The sequence below is a fragment of the Capsicum annuum genome, chromosome 5, assembly GCF_002878395.1.
Source record: "Capsicum annuum cultivar UCD-10X-F1 chromosome 5, UCD10Xv1.1, whole genome shotgun sequence".
Taxonomy (NCBI): Eukaryota; Viridiplantae; Streptophyta; class Magnoliopsida; order Solanales; family Solanaceae; genus Capsicum; species Capsicum annuum.
The window spans coordinates 95,450,479-95,457,329 of record NC_061115.1 but is presented as its reverse complement, the minus strand read 5'-3'; positions in this window follow the sequence as shown (position 1 = coordinate 95,457,329).

Genomic DNA, 6,851 nt, shown 5'->3' with positions numbered 1-6,851 from the left:
TGTAGGAAGGGTTATCTGATCTACTATTATACATACTTAGCTTTGTCAAAATTTGATTCTAACTCTTTCTAATATAAGTACCATGTCACCAAAGAGTCAGAAGAAGTTGGTCAATAACATCTCTAAAAAGGGCACCAAAGGACACACCTCCAGTCTCGGAGAGTGAGTCTAAATCCACAAGTAGGACTAAGTTAATATTTTATATAATTTCATCTAATGAGAAACACTAGCCTCGAACCACAAGGAAGCAGTCAAAAGAAAAGTATCGATCATGGATTGTCGTATCTACTGCCTTGGTTGAGGCAACTACCCCCCTCAACCTTCCCTAGTCTAAAGAGATAAGGAAGGGCACCCAACAGGGTAGGTTTAAAGCTACAAAAGGCTTAATTTCTTCATAATAGGAGGAAAATACTAGATCTAAACCCTGTAGTGTTTTCGCTTAACCACTAGCTTCAAGAGGAGCTGATTTGAGAAAATGGCCAGTCCCCTTCTCCTGGTACTATTAAATTAATTATGTATCTATAAATTATTGGGAAATAATAAGAGAAGCATTAATAAAGACCTTAGGCATTTTTTAAACTAACATCAAAAGGTGCAAAAATTGGTGTAGGGTTTTAAAGGTTTGATTTGGGTGGATAAATAGACCCTTATACAGTTATGTGCCGAAGTTGGTGTAGGAATTCTACAACTATTATATGGAAATGTTGAAGAATATGAATTTTTAAAGAAAGTAGAATTTAATGAACCTTAACATTATTTTCCATATTTCTATTTATATTCATTGTTATAGCTTTCTTACGCTTCCCCAAGTTATTTATGACTTGCTGTGACAGACAAATCAGTTAGCGGGCAGTTCATTTGGTTTTTAGAGCCAATTCTATATATTGAAGTCTTTGCAAGTTTGAATTGGTTTCTAGGAAAAACTTTATTGCCACTACCTTGTAGGCTAATTTTAACTATTTTAACAGCTTTGAAATATCAATTTTAGGCAAGGAGGGCTCTTAGTTAGGGACTTGAGGCAACCTAGCTCATTTCAGCAAATTAGTTGACAAGTTAAGAAAATGTAATATAGGTGTGGGACCTACTTTTACTCAAAATTACCTCACATGGAAATTCAATTGTGCCATTAAGTCTGAAACATTAAATTTTGTGTAGGAGTATAGCCTGTTTCCATATAGGATACCAAATGAATCCCATGACGCTGGCAGAGGCTTGGAAATTTCCAAGTCTCTCAGTTATGCTGGTGTGATCGCTAATAGTGAGTTAAAGTGGTGTGATCATTACACATTTTGTATGCCAGAGGAAGTGGCAATCGTAGCACCTTGGTCGGGATAGCGACTGACTTAGGAAACCCTTATATATCGCAATAGTGATACCCAAGTAACTAGGATAGGTATAAATACCATAGTTTAGCCTATTTTACATTTTATTCATCCATTCTCTTGAGGGTTAAACCCTATTTATTGAGAAATATTAGGGTCGGAATAGTGGGTAATTTGGGAGCTTGGGTGATGATTATTATATGATAATCTTCAAAATTTATGGCAAGATTTCTCTAATTTCCTAGTAGATCTTCCCATTTCTTGTTCAAAAATCTCTAAACCTTGGTGGCTTGATTTTAGCTCCAATATAGCTCAGATTTTACCCATTTAGAGGGTAATTACTCCTTGAGCATAAGGGGATGTTGGGTGGACTTCAGAAATGAAATTTCTATAAATGATACCCATATGAGATTTTAGTATAATATTTGGACCTGAAGCATACTGGTATAATAGGGGTATCATTATTCTCATTTTGATGAGTTGATTATAATTTGATAGCTTGGTATCTTGCGAAAGGTTCTCAAAATGGATAGTTGATGATTTAGCAGATTCTTCAAGCTTTCTATGGCATCTAGGTAGGCTAGGTTTTCCTTTATTCATCGATTGAGCTATGTCATACATATGTTTATGATATTATGTTATATTTAGGATGTGTTTTAGTTATTAATGATCAATTTACAATACATGGGTTAATTGGACCTTATAGGCCATTTGGATATAGCCAGAGATTATTTTACCTCAGTCGGTAATGGGCCAAGGACTAACCCAGATTCCATCAAGGTTTATTTGTTCTTCATTTTTTAGGTATGCTTTGGTTTAGCTTTTATAGTTAGTTGGTGGTGTATTGTATGAGAGTGCACAGTCTAAAGATCAGAGTGGTATTAAGGCTTCTAAAATTGAGGTTCCTCCTACATTGGTAGTTCCTCAGCCAGTGTTTCCCAGCTTGCTATGTCTACCAAGGAGTAAAAGATATTGGGTAGGTTTTTGAGATTGGCACTGCCTAGGTTTTCTGGTGCATTGATGTGTGAGAATATGCTAGCACATTTGAGGCTTTTAACTCTAATTAACTGCAAGGTCTTGATAAACTTTAGTTATTTTTGATTAGTTTATATTTGATTTTGTATTTTAAGCTGAGATGATAGAGAACCAACAATAATGGAAGCAAAAAGGTTGAAATTTGAAGAAATCTGAAGCAAGTGTGGCTGACGACATTTATGATAATTCGTTAGCCCTATGATAAGCTATCAGGTTGGTAATCATGCGTAGACAGAGAATTGTCCTAAAGTGGAAGTTGTAATGACATTTTGTGATAAGCCATCATAATGGTGATAAGTCGTCAGGAATGCCGTTAGACTTAGGCAAGACATGCGAATTGAAGCAAAAGTGTGACAACATTTCCGATAAGTCGTCACAGTACTGATAAGCTGTCAGAAGTTGCCATTAACCTAAGACAGGACTAGTGCAGATTTGAAGAAAACCTGACGACATTCTTGATAAGCCATCAGGATTATGATAAGGCATCACAAATAGTCATCATCTATTCTGAGAAAAAACTGTAGCCATGATTTTGTTTCTTTATTTAGGGAAAACTATTTAAAGCTTTTTTTTAAGGTTTTCTAGACATCAATTAACATTATTATTATCATTATTCCACACAAGGTTGACACCTTGAGTTTGAAGAGACATATTTTGATATTTTCTCTCTTTACTTCTTGACTTGAACAACATAACTATTTTGGAGAGATTATTATCAGTATTCTGGGATTTTTCCTTTGTGATCTAATTTATGATTCACTAGTTATTATTCATCTCTGTAAGTTTATCTTTCAAATCATGAATCCAATTATGTGTTTCATTCGTTATATTATGAGTGGCTAAACTTCATTAACCTAAGTTATGGGATCTAGGGTTAGGTCTTGATGAGGTGCTAAGTATTCAAGATTCAAAAGATGGTAGGATTTCTTGATAATTATGAAGTTTTAACTAACGTCTGTTGGTTTCAACGAGTAGACACACCTTCTTATATTTGCTTTAGAAAGAAATCAAATATAGTAAGAAGTGAATTATCAATAGGAACTCGGAAATACTCCATTTAATAATCAGCGGTGTAAAAAGATTGGTTAACCTGAGGTAAAATCTGGGCAGTAAATAGAAATTACCAAAGTCCAATAGGATTAGGGAATTAAATGCTTAAGTAGGTCAAGAGACATTTAAACACAACATTGATAAAGATAGCTTGTTATCCTACCTACCGTGAGAATCTTGAATCACTATTAGCATCTGTCATGTACCAGAAGCCCTAGTGAACATAATTGTGGTTATTTCATAAACTCTTGATTTACAAACACCAAAAGTAAAGTGACAGACAACAACTTCTTAAACCTGAACCCCCCATTTCTAGAATCATTAAACTATCAGTGGATTAAATCGCAAACAACTTAAGTTCACACCATATTCCGTGTGCGATTTGACCCCAACGTAGTTGGGTTTTATGTTGACAACGATCTCTTACACCCATTCAAGAGTGTAATTTGAGCGTAATAAAAAATGGCGCCGTTGCCGGGGAATACGATTGTAAGCTGAAGTTTGTTTGCGCTTATTGACTGTTAGTTAAGTTTCCTAGATTTATGTTTATTTATTATTTTTGTTTATTTACAGGATTTTATAGTGTATGCCAAGTACCAGAAGTTTCAGAGAAACATTATTACCACTAAATCCGAAACCACAATAATAGGAAGAATGGCAAAACAGCAAGAGGCAGACAGATTGGCAACCTTAGCAATAGCTCATGTAAATGTGCAAAATGCCGGGCAATAAGCACGACATCATAACCATGAGGTCGAGGATTTAGGGGGTGAGGAGTTATTGAACCCTGGTAATCCAAGGCGTGCAGAGCAGATAGCTGCATAAGTGCTACATAAGGCTAACCGGAATCACCATTCCAAAGAAAACAAGAGTACCAGCCAGTCCAATATGATCTGAATGGTGATAATGATGGCATATACGGGGCAGGTGCAACGGGTGTAATTATTCCTCCACCGTTGGTACCTGGAGCCAAGTTCAACATTATGAATACTATAATCTAACACCTCAATCTGAAGGGGTTGTTTGGTGAACTTCCTAGGTATGATCCAAACCTGCATCTGGTGAATTTTGTCACTATATGCAAATCTTCTAATAACCTAAGAGTGGGCCACAATGCTATCTAGTTGAGGTTGTTCTTGTTGTCTCTGTCTGGGGAGGTAACATTGTGGCTGAAAGAGCTTACGCCTGATTCCATCACCCATTGGAGGTAATTGAAAGAAGTATTCCTAGAACAGTTTTTCCACCCTCCAGGAGGGTACAATTGAGGGATGAAATCAGCAATTTTAGACCACTTCCTACGGAAGCTTTGCATGAGACTTGGGAGAGATTCAAGAAGAAGCTAACACAGTGTCCAAACCATAATATGACAGACCTACACTTGATGGAGACTTTATATAGGGCCCTCAACTTTGTAATAAAGTCGATTGTAGATAATGCTGCTGGTGGTTGGTTTATCGATTTGTATTTTCAAGATACCTCAGATATGCTAAATAGGATAAACAAACAGAGTCGAACTTGGCATACCAGAGAGTTTATGGTAGCAAGTCCCACAATTTTTGTTGGTATGTCTGCTGAAAAATACAGGAGAGATGAGGAATGGGATCAAGACATGGCCCATCTAAAAACTCATATGGACTTGCTCACGAAGCACTTATTGTCAGGGAAGACTGAGAAAGTGAAAGCTATAATATCTTAAGACCTAGTGGATGTGAAACCTAAAGAAGAAGAGAATTATGTTAATAATCAGGGAGCTTTCTAAGGCAATAGCTAAGGGAATTTAGGTCGGAACGTTTATGAAAAGCCTGGTTACAAAGATAGGGAGCAAGGAAATTGGAGAAGCAATAATGATAAGACAGGTTTATATGTTTCTCCTGGAAATTGGGAAGTTGCTGCAACTAGCTCTGGAAAGATGTCCATGGAGGACATGATGGAGAAATTGTTAACGAAAGTTTAGGCCACCAACTCTGGTGTAACCACTATGAAGACCGATCTGACATCGATCAGTCACTTAGTGCTCTCATACTTCGCTACCATCAAAGATTTGGAGCAGTAGATGGGCCAACTTTCTGCTGTATTTAACAAAAGAAAGATTAGAACATTACCAAGCGATACAGTTTAGAATCTGTAGAATAATGGCTCACATATGGCGATTATTTCTAGGACTAGTAAGATATTACTTGGCCCTTCTGTGGGTAAATCTGTAGATGGTGAGGTAGATGTTGATGATTCCAAAGAAAGCAATCCAGTGGAGTCTTAGAAGCTGGATAGTTCTATGAATACTTTAGAGATGGAAAGAAAGAAGGTAGAGGAAGTGGTGTTGAAAACTATCCTAAGACCACCACCTCCCTTTCCTCAAAGATTGAAGAAGAAGGCTGAGGATGCAAAATTCAACAAATTCCTGGAAATGCTCAAGCAATTGGAAATAAATGTGCCTTTGGTTGAGGCACTTGTGCAAATGCCAGGATACGCAAAGTTCATGAAGGACCTTGTGAACAAGAAATGAAAGGTTATCCATGAGCCGGAGGACAATCTTCTCCATTGTGGCGCTATCTCTACATGGTTTTTAGTGCAAAAAAAGGCAGACTTGGAAGCATTTACAATTTCGTGTACTATTGGTTCCCTAAAATTCACCAAATCATTATGCGATCTAGGAGACAGTATAAACCTAATTCCACTTGCTGTGTACAAAAAACTAGGTTTGGGGAATCCTACCCAACAAATATATAGTTGGTGATGGCAGATAGGTCTGTGAAGCAGCCTGTAGGCATATTATATGATGTTTTAGTAAAGGTATCCAATTTTATTCTGCCTACTAATTTTTTTGTCCTAGATTACGAGGTGGACTTTGAAGTCCCCATCATCTTGGGTAGACCATTCCTTGCAACCGGGAGAGTGATCATAGACATAGAGCTGAATAAGCTAAAGTTCAGGCTAAATGGTAAAGAAACACGCTTTGATATACACTCATCCATGACTCAGCAAGGAGAGATGAGTGTTTTCTCAATTGTTGATTTATTCTATGAAGATGATAAAGTGGTATCAACAAGTTGTCTTGGCGAAGTCTGAGTAGTCAAGATAACCAAGTTGTGCTACGACAGTAAATCAAGTGCTATTGGGAGGCAACCAGAAATTTTATCTTCCATTAAAGTATTTATTTTTGTATATAGGATTTAGTTCACAGAAGGTGGAAAACTGATGAAATTAGCAAAAAAGGTGTGATGGCTTTCATGATAAGCCATCAAAACTGTGATAAGATATCAGAATTATCATCAGAGAGGCCAATTTTGAATTAAAGTTCTTTTAAGGCTGATGACACCTATGATATGTCGTCACACCTATGACAAGCCGTCATAAGATGTCATCAAAAAGTATCTTAACAACCAAATCTTGGCCAATTATAAAGATCCGACCTGAGCCCAATCAAACTTTCCACCTTCCCGTTTG